This window comes from Pseudophryne corroboree, chromosome 2 (assembly GCF_028390025.1).
Source record: "Pseudophryne corroboree isolate aPseCor3 chromosome 2, aPseCor3.hap2, whole genome shotgun sequence".
NCBI classification, from domain to species: domain Eukaryota; kingdom Metazoa; phylum Chordata; class Amphibia; order Anura; family Myobatrachidae; genus Pseudophryne; species Pseudophryne corroboree.
This window is the reverse complement of record NC_086445.1, coordinates 906,225,355-906,242,808: the sequence shown is the minus strand read 5'-3', so window position 1 is coordinate 906,242,808 and position 17,454 is coordinate 906,225,355. Positions and strand designations below refer to the sequence as shown.

General features: G+C 46.9%; 1 protein-coding gene across 2 annotated transcripts in view; it reads right to left on the bottom strand.

Annotated features, from left to right (window-relative positions):
- The window catches only part of YWHAE (tyrosine 3-monooxygenase/tryptophan 5-monooxygenase activation protein epsilon), a 94,579-nt gene that overhangs the window by 62,091 nt on the left and 15,034 nt on the right, over nucleotides 1-17,454 (bottom strand). The gene's annotated exons all lie outside the window — the stretch shown is intronic.

Below are 17,454 nucleotides of genomic sequence, written 5' to 3'. Positions count from 1 at the left end.
GAAGCTCAGCAGGGGAGAGAACAGGGAGCCAGCGTTTTCTCATGCAGCCTCTGTGGAGAAAATGGCGCTGGTTAGTGCTGAGGATCAAGCCCCGCCCACCCGACGGCGGGCTTCGGTCCCTTCATCATATATTAATAAAATGGCGGGGGTCCGCGGATTTACTGTCCCCCAGCCTAATCCACCTTATTTATGGCCAAAAATAAGAATTTACTTACCGATAATTCTATTTCTCGTAGTCCGTAGTGGATGCTGGGGACTCCGTAAGGACCATGGGGAATAGCAGCTCCACAGGAGACTGGGCACATCTAAAGAAAGCTTTAGGACTATCTGGTGTGCACTGGCTCCTCCCCCTATGACCCTCCTCCAAGCCTCAGTTAGGATACTGTGCCCGGACGAGCGTACACAATAAGGAAGGATTTTTAATCCCGGGTAAGACTCATACCAGCCACACCAATCACACTGTACAACTTGTGATCTGAACCCAGTTAACAGCATGATAACAGAGGAGCCTCTAGAAAAGATGGCTCACTACAGCAATAACCCGATTTTTTGGTAACAATAACTATGTACCAGTATTGCAGACAATCCGCACTTGGGATGGGCGCCCAGCATCCACTACGGACTACGAGAAAATAAGATTTTACTTACCGATAAATCTATTTCTCATAGTCCGTAGTGGATGCTGGGGACTCCGTCAGGACCATGGGGAATAGCGGCTCCGCAGGAGACAGGGCACAAAAGCAAGCTTTTAGGATCACATGGTGTGTACTGGCTCCTCCCCCTATGACCCTCCTCCAAGCCTCAGTTAGGTACTGTGCCCGGACGAGCGTACACAATAAGGAAGGATCTTGAATCCCGGGTAAGACTCATACCAGCCACACCAATCACACCGTACAACTTGTGATTTGAACCCAGTTAACAGTATGATAACAATGAAGTAGCCTCTAAAAAAGATGGCTCACAACAATAATAACCCGATTTTTTTTTGTAACAATAACTATGTACAAGTAATGCAGACACTCCGCACTTGGGATGGGCGCCCAGCATCCACTACGGACTATGAGAAATAGATTTATCGGTAAGTAAAATCTTATTTTCTCTAACGTCCTAGTGGATGCTGGGGACTCCGTCAGGACCATGGGGATTATACCAAAGCTCCCAAACGGGCGGGAGAGTGCGGATGACTCTGCAGCACCGAATGAGAGAACTCCAGGTCCTCCTCAGCCAGGGTATCAAATTTGTAGAATTTAGCAAACGTGTTTGCCCCTGACCAAGTTGCTGCTCGGCCAAGTTGTAAAGCCGAGACCCCTCGGGCAGCCGCCCAAGATGAGCCCACCTTCCTTGTGGAATGGGCATTTACAGATTTTGGCTGTGGCAGGCCTGCCACAGAATGTGCAAGCTGAATTGTACTACAAATCCAACGAGCAATAGTCTGCTTAGAAGCAGGAGCACCCAGCTTTTTGGGTGCCTACAATATAAACAGCAAGTCAGACTTTCTGACTCCAGCCGTCCCGGAATTATTTATATATATATATATATATATATTATATATATATTATATATATATATATATATATATATATATATATATATATATATATATATATATATATATATATATATATATATATTTATTTATTTTCAGGGCCCTGACAACGTCTAGCAACTTGGAGTCCTCCAAGTCCCTAGTAGCCGCAGGCACCACAATAGGTTGTTTCAGGTGAAACGCTGACACCACCTTAGGAAGAAACTGGGGACGAGTCCGCAGTTCTGCCCTGTCCGAATGGAAAATCAAATATGGGCTTTTGTAAGACAAAGCCGCCAATTTTGACAATCGCCTGGCCGAGGCCAGGGCCAACAGCATGGTCACTTTCCATGTGAGATATTTCAAATCCACAGATTTGAGTGGTTCAAACCAATATGATTTGAGGAATCCCAACACTACGTTGAGATCCCACGGTGCCACTGGAGGCACAAGGGCTGTATATGCAATACTCCCTTGACAAACGTCTGGACTTCAGGAACTGAAGCCAATTCTTTCTGGAAGAAAATCTATAGGGCCGAAACTTGAACCTTAATGGACCCCAATTTGAGGCTCATAGACACTCCTGTTTGCAGGAAGTGCAGAAATCGACCTAGTTGAAATTTTTTCGTGGGGCCCTCCTGGCCTCACCCACGCAACATATTTTTACCACATGTGGTGATAACGTTGTGCGGTCACCTCCTTCCTGGCTTAGACCAGGGTAGGTATGACCTCTTCCGGAATGCCTTGTCCCTTAGGATCCGGCGTTCAAACCGCCATGCCGTCAAACGCAGTCGCGGTAAGTCTTGGAACAGACAAGGTCCCTGCTGGAGCAGGTCCTTTCCTAAAGGCCGATGCCACGGTTCCTCTTGGAACAGACATGGTACTTGCTGAAAGCAAATCCCTTCTTAGCTCCCGAGGCCATTAGTCCTCTGTGAGCATCTCTTGAAGTTCCGGTTACCAAGTCCCTCTTGGCCAATCCGGAGCCACGAGTATAGTTCTTACTCCTCTATGTCTTATAATTCTCAATACCTTGGTTATGAGAAGCAGAGGAGGGAACACATACACCGACTGTTACACCCACGGTGTTACCAGGACGTCCACAGCTATCGCCTGAAGGTCTCGTGACCTGGCGCAATACCTGTCCCATTTTTTTTTGTTCGGGCGGGACGCCATCATGTCCACCTTTGGTCTTTCCCAACGGTTCACAATCATGCGGAAAACTTCCCGATGAAGTTCCCACTCTCCCGGGTGGAGGTCGTGCCTGCTGAGGAAGTCTGCTTCCCAGTCGTCCACTCCCGGAATGAACACTGCTGACAGTGCTATCACATGATTTTCCGCCTAGCGAAAAATCCTTGCAGTTTTGCCACTGCCCTCCTGCTTCTTGTGCCGCCCTTTCTGTTTACGTGGGCGACTGCCGTGATGTTATCCCACTGGATCAATACCGGCTGACCTTGAAGCAGAGGTCTTGCTAAGCTTAGAGCATTATAAATTCGCTCTTAGCTCCAGTATATTTATGTGGAGAGAATTCTCCAGACTTGATCACACTCCTTGTGTGACTGCTCCCCAGCCTCTCAGGCTGGCCTCCGTGGTCACGAGCATCCAATCCTGAATGCCGAATCTGCGGCCCTCTAGAAGATGAGCACTCTGTAATCACCACAGGAGAGACACCCTTGTCCTTGGATATAGGGTTATCCGCTGATGCATCTGAAGATGCGATCCGGACCATTTGTCCAGCAGATCCCACTGAAGAGTTCTTGCGTGAAATCTGCCGAATGGAAGCGCTTCGTAATAAGCCACCATTTTTACCAGGACTCTTGTGCAATGATGCACTGACACTTTTCCTGGTTTTAGGAGGATCCCGATTAGCTCGGATAACTCCCTGGCTTTCTCCTCTGGGAGAAACACCTTTTCCTGGACTGTGTCCAGAATCATCCCTAGGACCAGCAGACGTGTCGTCGGAACAACTGCGGTTTTGGAATATTTAGAATCCACCCGTGCTGTCGTAGAACTACTTGAGATAGTGCTACTCCGACCTCCAACTGTTCTCTGGACCTTGTTCTTATCAGGAGGTCGTCCATTTTCTTTGAAGACGAATCCTCCTTTCGGTCATTACCTTGGTAAGGACCCGGGGTGCCTTGGACAATCCAACGGCATCGTCTTGAAACTGATAGTGACAGTTCTGTACCACGAACCTGAGGTACCCTTGGTGAGAAAAGGCAAATTTTGGGACATGGAGGTAAGCATCCCTGATGTCCCGGGACACCATATAGTCCCCTTGTTCTTTGCTATCACTGCTCTGAGTGACTCCATCTGGATTTGAACCCTTGTAAGTGTTCAAATTTTTCAGATTTAGAATAGGTCTCACCTAGCCTTCAGTACCACCATATAGTGTGGAGTAATACCCCTTTCCTTGTTGTCGGAGGGGTAAATTTATTATCACCTGCTGGGAATACAGCTTGTGAATTGTTTTCAATACTGCCTCCCTGTCGGAGGGAGACATTGGTACAGCAGACTACAGGAACCTGCGAGGGGGGAAACCTCTCGACATTCCAATCTGTACCCCTTGGATACTACTTGTAGGATCCAGGGGTCCTGTACGGTCCCAGCGTCATGCTGAGAACTTGGTAGAAGCGGTGGAGGGCTTCTGTTCCTGGGAATGGGCTGCCTGCTGCAGTCTTCTTCCCTTTCCTCTATCCCTGGGCAGATATGACTCTTATAGGGACGAAAGGACTGAGGCTGAAAAGACGGTGTCTTTTTCTGCAGAGATGTGACTTAGGGTAAAAAACGGTGGATTTTCCAGCAGTTGCCCTGGCCACCAGGTCCCATGGACCGACCCCAAATAACTCCTCCCCTTTATACGGCAATACATCTTTGTGCCGTTTGGAATCTGCATCACCTGACCACTGTCGTGTCCATAAACATCTTCTTGCAGATATGGACATCGCATTTACTCTTGATGCCAGAGTGCAAATATCCCTCTGCGCATCTCGCATATATAGAAATGCATCCTTTAAATGCTCTATAGTCAATAAAATACTGTCCCTGTCAAAGGTATCAATATTTTTAGTCAGGGAATCCGACCAAGCCACCTCAGCTCTGCAAATCCAGGCTGAGGCGATCGCTGGTCGCAGTATAACACCAGCATGTGTGTGTATACTTTTTAGGATATTTTTCAGCCTCCTATCAGCTGGCTCCTTAAGTACGGCCCTATCCGTAGATGGTACCGCCACTTGTTCTGATAAGCGTGTGAGCGCCTTATCCACCCTGAGGGGTGTTTCCCACCGCGCCTTAACTTCTGGCGGGAAAGGGTATACCGCCAATAATTTTCTATCGGGGGAAACCCACGCATCATCACACACTTCATTTAATTTATCTGATTCAGGAAAAACTACAGGTAGTTTTTTCACCTCACACATAATACCCTTTTTTGTGGTACTTGGGAGTATCAGAAATATGTAACACCTCCTTCATTGCCCTTACGTGTGGCCCTAAAAGAAAATAAGTTTGTTTCTTCACCGTCGACACTGAAATCAGTGTCCGTGTCTGTGTCTGTGTCGACCGACTGAGGTAAATGGGCATTTTACAGCCCCTGACGGTGTTTGAGACGCCTGGACAGATACTAATTTGTTCGCCGGCCCTCTCATGTCGTCAACCGGCTTGCAGCGTGTTGACATTGTCACGTAATTTCCATAAATAAGCCATCCATTCCGGTGTCGACTCCCTAGAGAGTGACATCACCATTACAGGCAATTTGCTCCGCCTCCTCACCAATATTTTCCTCATACATGTCGACACACACGTACCGACATACAGCACACACATAGGGAATGCTCTGATAGAGGACAGGACCCACTAGCCCTTTGGGGAGACAGAGGGAGAGTTTGCCAGCACACACCAAAACGCTATAATTATCCAGGGACAACCTTTATATAAGTGTTCCTCCCTTATAGCATTTTAATATATATATATATACACATATCGCCAAATCAGTGCCCCCCCTCTCTGTTTTAACCCTGTTTCTGTAGTGCAGTGCAGGGGAGAGCATGGGAGCCTTCCCACCAGCCTTTCTGTGAGGGAAAATGGCGCTGTGTGCTGAGGAGAATAGGCCCCGCCCCCTTTTCGGCGGGCTTCTTCTCCGGAGTTTTAGATATCTGGCAGGGGTTAAATACATCCATATAGCCTCAAGGGCTATATGTGATGTATTTTTCGCCATACAGGTATTATACATTGCTGCCCAGGGCGCCCCCCCCAGCGCCCTGCACCCTCCGTGACCGCTGTGTGAAGTGTGCTGACAACAATGGCGCACAGCTGCAGTGCTGTGCGCTACCTGATGAAGACTGAGAGTCTTCTGCCGCCTGGTTCCGGACCTCTTCATCTTCAGCGTCTGCAAGGGGGGTCGGCGGCGCGGCTCCGGGACGAACCCCAGGGCGAGCCCTGTGTTCCGACTCCCTCTGGAGCTATGTCCAGTAGCCTAAGAATCCAATCCATCCTGCACGCAGGTGAGTTGAAAATCTCTCCCCTAAGTCCCTCGATGCAGTGAGCCTGTTGCCAGCAGGACTCACCGAAACTAAAGAACCTAAAAACTTTTTCTAAGTAACTCTTTAAGAGAGCCACCTAGATTGCACCCTTCTCGGCCGGGCACAAAAACCTAACTGAGGCTTGGAGGAGGGTCATAGGGGGAGGAGCCAGTACACCATGTGATCCTAAAAGCTTGCTTTTGTGCCCTGTCTCCTGCGGAGCCGCTATTCCCCATGGTCCTGACGGAGTCCCCAGCATCCACTAGGACGTTAGAGAAATAGAATTATCGGTAAGTAAATTCTTATTTTCTCTGACGTCCTAGTGGATGCTGGGGACTCCGTAAGGACCATGGGGATTATACCAAAGCTCCCAAACGGGCGGGAGAGTGCGGATGACTCTGCAGCACCGAATGAGAGAACTCCAGGTCCTCCTCAGCCAGGGTATCAATTTTGTAGAATTTTACAAACGTATTTGCTCCTGACCAAGTAGCTGCTCGGCAAAGTTGTAAAGCCGAGACCCCTCGGGCAGCCGCCCAAGATGAGCCCACCTTCCTTGTGGAGTGGGCATTTACAGATTTTTGGCTGTGGCAGGCCTGCCACAGAATGTGCAAGCTGAATTGTACTACAAATCCAACGAGCAATAGTCTGCTTAGAAGCAGGAGCACCCAGCTTGTTGGGTGCATACAGGATAAACAGCGAGTCAGATTTTCTGACTCCAGCCGTCCTGGAAACATTTTCAGGGCCCTGACAACGTCTAGCAACTTGGAGTCCTCCAAGTCCCTAGTAGCCGCAGGCACCACAATAGGTTGGTTCAGGTGAAACGCTGAAACCACCTTAGGGAGAAACTGAGGACGAGTCCTCAATTCCGCCCTGTCCGAATGGAAAATCAGATAAGGGCTTTTACAGGATAAAGCCGCCAATTCTGACACGCGCCTGGCCCAGGCCAGGGCCAACAGCATGACCACTTTCCATGTGAGATATTTTAACTCCACAGATTTAAGTGGTTCAAACCAATGTGACTTTTGGAACCCAAAAAACTACATTGAGATCCCAAAGTGCCACTGGAGGCACAAAAGGAGGCTGTATATGCAGTACCCCTTTTACAAACGTCTGAACTTCAGGGACTGAAGCTAGTACTTTTTGGAAGAAAATTGACAGGGCCGAAATTTGAACCTTAATGGACCCCAATTTCAGGCCCATAGACACTCCTGTTTGCAGGAAATGTAGGAATCGACCCAGTTGAATTTCCTCCGTCGGGCCTTACTGGCCTCGCACCACATTTTCGCCAAATGCGGTGATAATGTTTTGCGGTTACATCGTTCCTGGCTTTGATCAGGATAGGGATGACTTCATCCGGAATGCCTTTTTTCCTTCAGGATCCGGCGTTCAACCGCCATGCCGTCAAACGCAGCCGCGGTAAGTCTTGGAACAGACAGGGTCCTTGTTGGAGCAGGTCCCTTCTTAGAGGTAGAGGCCACGAATCCTCCGTGAGCATCTCTTGAAGTTCCGGTTACCAAGTCCTTCTTGGCCAATCCGGAGCCACAAATATAGTGCTTACTCCTCTCCATCTTATCAATCTCAGTACCTTGGGTATGAGAGGCAGAGGAGGGAACACATACACTGACTGGTACACCCACGGTGTTACCATAGCGTCTACAGCCATTGCCTGAGGGTCCCTTGACCTGGCGCAATACCTGTCGAGTTTTTCCCAACGGTTTATAATCATGTGGAAGACTTCTGGGTGAAGTCCCCACTCTCCCGGGTGGAGGTCGTGCTGAGGAAGTCTGCTTCCCAGTTGTCCACTCCCGGAATGAATACTGCCGACAGTGCTATCACATGATTTTCCGCCCAGCGAAGAATCCTTGCAGCTTCTGCCCATGCCCTCCTGCTTCTTGTGCCACCCTGTCTGTTTACGTGGGTGACTGCCGTGATGTTGTCCGACTGGATCAACACTGGCTGACCTTGAAGCAGAGGTCTTGCTAAGCTTAGAGCATTGTAAATGGCCCTTAGCTTCAGGATATTTATGTGAAGTGATGTCTCCAGGCTTGACCATAAGCCCTGGATATTCCTTCCCTGTGTGACTGCTCCCCAGCCTCGCAGGCTGGCATCCGTGGTCACCAGGACCAAGTCCTGAATGCCGAATCTGTGGCCCTCTAGAAGATGAGCACTCTGCAACCACCACAGGAGGGACACCCTTGTCCTTGGTGACAGGGTTATCCGCTGATGCATCTGAAGATGCGACCCGGACCATTTGTCCAGCAGGTCCCACTGGAAAGTTCTTGCGTGGAATCTGCCGAATGGGATTGCTTCGTAGGAAGCCACCATTTTACCCAGAACCCTTGTGCATTGATGCACTGAGACTTGGCTCGGTTTTAGGAGGTTCCTGACTAGCTCGGATAACTCCCTGTCTTTCCCCTCTGGGAGAAACACCTTTTTCTGGACTGTGTCCAGGATCATCCCTAGGAACCGAAGACAAGTCGTCGGAACCAGCTGCGATTTTGGAATATTGAGAATCCAATCGTGCTGCCGCAACACTACCTGAGATAGTGCTACACCGACCTCCAACTGTTCCCTGGATCTTACCCTTATCAGGGAATCGTCCAAGTAAGGGATAACTAAATTCCCTTCCTTCGAAGGAATATCATCATTTCGGCCATTACCTTGGTAAAGACCCGGGGTGCCGTGGACCATCCATACGGCAGCGTCTGAACTGATAGTGACAGTTCTGTACCATAAACCTGAGGTACCCTTGGTGAGAAGGGTAAATTTTGACATGAAGGTAAGCATCCTTGATGTCCCGAGACATCATGTAGTCCCCTTCTTCCAGGTTCGCAATCACTGCTCTGAGTGACTCAATCTTGAATTTGAACCTCTGTATGTAAGTGTTCAAAGATTTTAGATTTAGAATCGGTCTCACCGAGCCGTCCGGCTTCGGTACCACAACAGTGTGGAATAATACCCCGTTCCCTGTTGCAGGAGGGGTACCTTGATTATCACCTGCTGGGAATACAGCTTGTGAATGGCTTCCAAAACTGTCTCCCTGTCAGAAGGAGACATCGGTAAAGCCGACTTTAGGAAAACGGCGAGGGGGAGACGTCTCGAATTCTAATTTGTACCCCCTGAGATATCACCTGAAGGATCCAGGGGTCTACTTGCGAGTGAGCCCACTGCGCGCTGAAATTCATTGAGACGGGCCCCCCACCGTGCCTGATTCTGCTTGTAAAGCCCCAGCGTCATACTGAGGGCTTGGCAGAGGCGGGAGAGGGTTTCTGTTCCTGGGAACTGGCTGATTTCTGCAGCCTTTTTCCTCTCCCTCTGTCACGGGGCAGAAATGAGGAACATTTTGCCCGCTTGTCCACGAAAAGACTGCGCCTGATAATACGGCGTCTTCTCATGTTGAGAGGCGACCTGGGGTACAAACGTGGATTTCCCAGCTGTTGCCGTGGCCACCAGGTCTGAAAGACCGACCCCAAATAACTCCTCCCCTTATTAAGGCAATACTTCCAAATGCCGTTTGGAATACGCATCACCTTACCACTGACGTGTCCATAACCCTCTACTGGTAGAAATGGACAACGCACTTAGACTTGATGCCAGTCGGCAAATATTCCGCTGTGCATCACGCATATATAGAAATGCATCTTTTAAATGCTCTATAGGCAAAAATATACTGTCCCTATCTAGGGTATCAATATTTTCAGTCAGGGAATCCGACCACGCCAACCCAGCACTGCACATCCAGGCTGAGGCGATTGCTGGTCGCAGTATAACACCAGTATGTGTGTAAATACATTTTAGGATACCCTCCTGCTTTCTATCAGCAGGATCCTTAAGGGCGGCCATCTCAGGAGAGGGTAGAGCCCTTACAAGCGTGTGAGCGCTTTATCCACCCTAGGGGGTGTTTCCCAACGCACCCTAACCTCTGGCAGGAAAGGATATAATGCCAATAACATTTTAGAAATTATCAGTTGTTATCGGGGGAAAACCACGCATCATCACACACCTCATTTAATTTCTCAGATTCAGGAAAACTATAGGTAGTTTTTCCTCACCGAACATAATACCCCTTTTTGGTGGTACTCGTATTATCAGAAATGTGTAAAACATTTTTCATTGCCTCAATCATGTAACGTGTGGCCCTACTGGAAGTCACATTTGTCTCTTCACCGTCGACACTGGAGTCAGTATCCGTGTCGGCGTCTATATCTGCCATCTGAGGTAACGGGCGCTTTAGAGCCCCTGACGGCCTATGAGACGTCTGGACAGGCACAAGCTGAGTAGCCGGCTGTCTCATGTCAACCACTGTCTTTTATACAGAGCTGACACTGTTACGTAATTCCTTCCAACAGTTCATCCACTCAGGTGTCGACCCCCTAGGGGGTGACATCACTATTACAGGCAATCTGCTCCGTCTCCACATCATTTTTCTCCTCATACATGTCGACACAAACGTACCGACATACAGCGCGCACACACACAGGGAATGCTCTGATAGAGGACAGGACCCCACTAGCCCTTTGGGGAGACAGAGGGAGAGTTTGCCAGCACACACCAAAGCGCGATATATATATATATATATATATATATAGATATATATATATATATATATATATATATATATATATATACATATGCATATATATATATATATATATATATATATATATATATATATATATATATATATATATATATATATATATATATACACACATATATATACACACATATACACACACACATATATATACACACATATATACACACACACACACAGGGATAACCTTATATAAGTGTTTTTCCCCTTATAGCTGCTGTATTGTTAATACTGCGCCTAATTAGTGCCCCCCTCTCTTTTTTAACCCTTTCTGTAGTGTAGTGACTGCAGGGGAGAACCAGGGGAGCTTCCCTCCAACTGAGCTGTGAGGGAAAATGGCGCCAGTGTGCTGAGGAGATAGGCTCCGCCCCTTTTTCGCGGACTTTTCTCCTGCTTTTTTATGGATTCTGGCAGGGGTTACAATTCATCCATATAGCCCTGGGGGTTATATGTGATGTATTTTCGCCAGCCAAGGTGTTTTTATTGCTGCTCAGGGCGCCCCCCCTAGCGCCCTGCACCCTCAGTGACCGAAGTGTGAAGTGTGCTGAGGAGCAATGGCGCACAGCTGCAGTGCTGTGCGCTACCTTGGTGAAGACAGGATGTCTTCTGCCGCCGATTTTCCGGACCTCTTCTGTCTTCTGGCTCTGTAAGGGGGCCGGCGGCGCGGCTCTGGGACCCATCCATGGCTGGGCCTGTGATCGTCCCTCTGGAGCTAATGTCCAGTAGCCTAAGAAGCCCAATCCACTCTGCACGCAGGTGAGTTCGCTTCTTCTCCCCTTAGTCCCTCGATGCAGTGAGCCTGTTGCCAGCAGGTCTCACTGAAAATAAAAAACCTAAACTAAAACTTTCACTAAGAAGCTCAGGAGAGCCCCTAGTGTGCACCCTTCTCGTTCGGGCACAGAGATCTAACTGAGGCTTGGAGGAGGGTCATAGGGGGAGGAGCCAGTGCACACCAGATAGTCCTAAAGCTTTCTTTAGATGTGCCCAGTCTCCTGCGGAGCCGCTATTCCCCATGGTCCTTACGGAGTCCCCAGCATCCACTTAGGACGTTAGAGAAATTAGGTTTATTGCTGCCCAGAGCACCCCCCCCTGCATTGTGTGTGTGACAGGGAGCAATGGCACGCAGCTTACCGCTGCGCGCTTACCTCATGAAGATCTGATGTCTTCTGCCGCCTGAAGTCTTTTCCTCAATACTCACCCGGCTTCTATCTTCGGCATCTGTGAGGAGGACGGTGGTGGCGCGGCTCCGGGACGAACCCCAGGTGAGACCTGTGTTCAGACTCCCTCTGGAGCTAATGGTGTCCAGTAGCCTAGAAGCAATGCCCAACTTTACAAGCCAGCTCTGCTTCTCTCTCCTCGGTCCCACGATGCAGGGAGCCTGTTGCCAACAGGACTCCCTGAAAATATAAAACCTAACAAAATTCTTTTTCCACATAAAACTCTGGAGAGCTCTCTGCAGTGCACCCATTCTCCTCTGGGCACAAGATCTAACTGAGGTCTGGAGGAGGGGCATAGAGGGAGGAGCCAGTGCACACCCATAGTCAACGTTCTTTTTAGGTGCCCTATCTCCTGCGGATAGGGCAGAGCCCGTCTATACCCCATGGTCCTTACGGAGTCCCCAGCATCCTCTAGGACGTAAGAGAAAAATGTTTTGGGTGTGTATTTGTCCAATAGCATGAAAGCAGTGCACTATGTGACGTTGTTGGATCATGTTGTTTTGCCTTTTTTGTTACAATTTCTGAAAGAGGAAGACTATCTCATGGACCCACTTTCAGGATAACTGCAAACCAATCCTGGTGATATGGACAGTACAGAGCAGCCAATTGACGTGCCACATCTCATGTTGCCCTCCAATTCGCCAGATCTCAATGTTACAGAGAAAATTTGGGCTGCAAAGAAGAAACACAAACACCCTCCAAATCTAGCTGCATTGAAGGGTCATGCCACAGAAAATTCGAGCCGTCATTAAAGCAGGTGGTGACGTAACGCCATATGTACATCTAATGTGAGCATTCCATATTATTTTGTCCGGTGTGTTTACAATTCCACACAGATCTGAAACACACGGTAAGTGCTCACTACTGTCTCAACTTCTCCACCAATCTTGTATTTCCTAATTCTATGTAATACCCCGTTCAGATTGCAAATGCCGGGTCGAACCAAGGAAATGGGAACTGGCCCTTCCCGGGTGCGACCATATTGGACCCTTTCAGACTGGCTTCCCGATTCTAGGTCAGGTTGCCATCAGGGGCAGGGACAGAACCAGCAATGGAGAGGAGATCATCTCAGTGCCACCTCTCCCTATGCTGTGTACTGTTACCAGGTCGCATCGACCTTGGTAACCCATTCACACTACGCCTTACCCGGTAATAACCCTTCTTTATTCCCAGGTTGAATTATCGGGTCAAGCGACCCAGGAATTCGTCAGTGACCCGGTCACACTGCACAGCGACCTGTGTCGACTCGGCAATACACCAGGTTATTTGTGCAGTGTGAACGGGGTATTAGTTTTGCTTCTGTATTGTTAATATATAGATTGTCTGAGGGCAGTGATTAATGGTTACCAACTATGAAAAAAAAGAAAAGTAAAAAAAAGAAAGAAAAAAAAAAGTACGGAATATAAGTAGTTGACTCTTTGGCAATCAGAATGTTGAGAGTGAAGACAAGCATGTCAGCAAGTTTTACACCCATCGTCAGTACAACTATCAGCATGCCTAATTACCATCATGTTGCCATTTATACTGCCGGTACATGCAAAATGCTTTAAAGAGCCGACATAACAGTGCCTGTGTTTTGGTGTCCCTATAATACTTGCTGATGAGCTACATCCTACAGGATATAAGTAGATAAAAGATATACTAAATCAGTTTGCACTAATTCTTGAGAAGTGTCAATTATCACAAGGGGGTCAATTCTGTTCAGCGACAGTTGAATAGTGCCAGGAGTTAGCTCCCGGCACTATTCAATACAGCGCCAAGTGATAACAGTTGTCGGGAATTCTTCTCTCACCCCCGGGGAATGAGGGGGGAAATCTGATAAAAGTGCTGCCGCGAGGCCGATTCTGTCGGGAATCAGCATTGCGGCGGGGAGTTAAGTCGGAGAATGCCCGTTCTCACGACAAAACAACCTGTTAAGTCGGTGAGAACGGGCATTCGCCGACTTAACATGAGCGGAATTGAATAGCGCCGGGAGCTGACTCCCAACGCTATTCAACTGTCGCTGAATAGAATTGACCCCAATGAGGGGAGGACAGTACATAAATCCAGTTAATGCTCTAAAGTTTAGCCCAGGGTTTCCCAAACACCACCATTACAGTCCAGGTTTTAAGGATATTCACACTTGAGCACAAGTGACTTAATTAGTATCTCAATCAATTTAATTTAATTTAACCATCGGAACTCAAGTATGGATATCCTTAAAACCTGGACTATAAATGGCAGAGTTTGGGAAACTCTGGTTTAGCCAAAGCATCTTTAGATTTACTGCATTCTTATAGGGGCACTGATATACCTGCATTGTGGTAATATCTACTCAATGGAAATGGACGAGATTCAATTGTTTGTCACTCCCAATCTACCATCTAAAGTGACAATATTTATTTGTGCTTTTTTACTGCGCTCATTGTGCCAAGAGAGATCAGGTTTAGTCGCATAAAGCAGCTAAACCCGACCAAAGCAATGGACGCAACGCAAATAGTCCCACTTGAGCACTCAGTCGGGTCACTTTTCCCTCATTTCAGCTCACCATCCCGGATGCAAGCAGAGCAGCAATTAAATAGGTCTGTTGGCGAGAAAACAATTGAATCTTGCCCAGTGAGTGCACATTAACACTGGAGATTACATACATCAAATACATTTAATATAACAAAAAAAAGAAGAAAAAAAAAAAAAAAAAAGAAAAAAAAAAAAAACAATCAGCTCAACTGAACTCCTCCTAGGAACTAATCTTTGTTTGCTATTGGGGACTTTTTGCTAACTGCATCACACAGGGAGGCCTGCACAACCAGTGACTTTCCAGGTTATATAAACTTGCAAGACCCAGCATGTTCTGCCAGCACATAGTATATGAATAGCCACAGGTTGTCCAGGATTGCCTTATGCCTCGGTTGCCATTAAGTACATGCAGTCAATAGGACAGTCTACCTTTTTTTGGTTGGGTTTACTCGATATAAATGGATGAGCCACAACCATGCCGGAAGCAAGACAGATCTGTTACCTATTTTGCTTACAATTTGTCAATTAGTGATAACTGGTAAAGGAACAATGTAACCACTTTTCAAGAAAACAGTGTTGTCCACAATTTTGCAAACACTCCATTTAGGGATAGTATATCCGATTCCTCCTCACCCCGTTTTTCTACCAATATGAAGAACAAACCACCTGGAGATGAAAGCTGTCTGACCTATCCTGCTTTTCTAGTTGGGGAGTGGTTTGTCTCTGGTGAGTATGATTATGGAACATTATAGATGGGTATCCACTGTCACCACAGAGCAGACTTCCAAAAGTTGCCTCAGCAGTATTTATATTTTCCAAGGGACACTGGATTCCGAGCTCGGGGGGGGGGGGGGGGGGGGGGGGGGGGGGAGTAAAGCTGGCCATACACCCCAAGATTTATAGTCCAATCTGGCAATGTATGGGAGCAAATGACAGTTGAACATTTGCTCCGAAATGCTGGAAAATGGACAAAACTGTTGTTCAGACAAGTTGGTTAAATCAAATGGATTTAACAAATTTGTCTTATCCATTCTTGTAGTTTTTTCAGTGTTTGGGAGCAAATGGTCAATTGTCATTTGCTTCCATACATTACCAGATTTTCAATCCAACCAGCCAGATTGGGCAATAAATCAGGTAGATGTCCAGCCAGTCTAAGACAGAGGTTACCAAACAGTAACCCCAACTGTGCAGGTTTTTAATATATCTATCTTTATTAGTACTTCAGTCAATGTGATTTTACCATCTGTGCTGAGCCCGTGTTTGGGAACCTGAGTAAGCACAGAAGAATGTTATCATGCGGATACATTGTGAATATATAAATGTTAATGCTAAACAAACTATCTGAAAAAAGTACATTTATGCATTTAGGGTTCCCTATTTTGGCATATTACATGAGCTTTCCACGAGTATTTGGAAGCATTTCTTCAGGTGGACTGTTACAGCGAGATCGCAGTAATGAAACTACTCAAGGGAGAAGGAAAATAAAAACCTCAAACACACCCGGTATTGTCCCATGTGAAGTAGAAGTCGCACACCTTATTGACATTTTAGAAGCTGTATTACAGCAATTCAGCCAAGCAGTTAAAACTCTACTTGAAAATACTGTACAATTTTTAAAATCAATTGTATCTGACAATGACCTGCACTCATGGTGTAGTAGCAGTGTGTAGCTTTGTATCTGCTTCTCAAAATTTGACAAAAAAAAAAAAAAAAAATTACTGGTAAAAATTAACCCAGCAACTTCATCCTGTGAATAACCAGTGTTACACTGCCACTGTGACCGTAGCCTACCCAGGAACATGACAAATGGGAGATGCAGTAACCGTTTGCTATTAAGCTCTCTCTATTATCCTGTTCTCTGGCTTCTTCAGACCTATCACTTCCGCCTTACTTGGAACCAGAGAGCAGTGTGGGGAAGGAGAACACAGGAGCAAGATTGTGATCTAGGCGGGAAAAACTATTTTATTTGACAGCAAACCTCAAGCAAAGCAGTTTGTTATTCTATACCTAGGAACCAGCCTCTTATGTATCACAATTTTTTTGCTGTTCTTAACATCATAACTACACAAGGTAGAACCAACTTCCAGTTTGCAGCTCTCACCGCTGTTACTACCATTTATGGAGAAAGTCAACAAAATGGATCATACGGAGCAGGAAGCTTAAACACAAACTGTTGAATTAAATGAAGTTAACAGCACAGTGACTTACACCCCTTTCACACAAGCAGCAAAATCCCAGGTTATTGCATGTGCAGCAACACAGGATTTTGCCAAGTGTGAAGACAAAAAACCCAGGACAAAGGGACATTTACTAAGCAGTGATAAGAGTGGAGAAGTGAGCCAGTGGAGAAGTTTCCCCATCAACAGCTCTGTATCATTTCATAGTATGCAAATTATAGATATTACTTCAGTGCTGATTGGTTGCCATCAGCAACTTCTCCACAGGCTCACTTATCACTGCTTAGTAAATGCCCCCCTTTGTCCCATGACCCTGACCTTTACCAGAGTCGGCCTGAGATCCGGGAATTTGCCGGCTGTTAGACCCGGTTCTAAGTCCGAAAGTGGTATTAACATGTTAAAAACGATAGACCCCAATTTCTTAAACCCCTTCAAGAACAGTGTATTTACACCTCCAGGATGAGGACCATTTTAATAGTTTTGCACTGCGTCAGTTATACCAGCAATTACTTTGGTCTTCCACTTAAGCAGTAATAAAAATAGTGAGTAAAATAATGAAATAATAAGATTTTACTTACCGATAAATCTATTTCTCGTAGTCCGTAGTGGATGCTGGGACTCAGTCAGGACCATGGGGAATAGCGGCTCCGCAGGAGACTGGGCACAAAATTTAAAAGTTTGACCACTAGGTGGTGTGTACTGGCTCCTCCCCCTATGACCCTCCTCCAAGCCTCAGTTAGGATACTGTGCCCGGACGAGCGTACACAATAAGGAAGGATTTTGAATCCCGGGTAAGACTCATACCAGCCACACCAATCACACCGTATAACTTGTGATCTGAACCCAGTTAACAGTATGACAAACGTAGGAGCCTCTGAACAGACGGCTCACAACAATAACAACCCGATTTTTTTTGTAACAATAA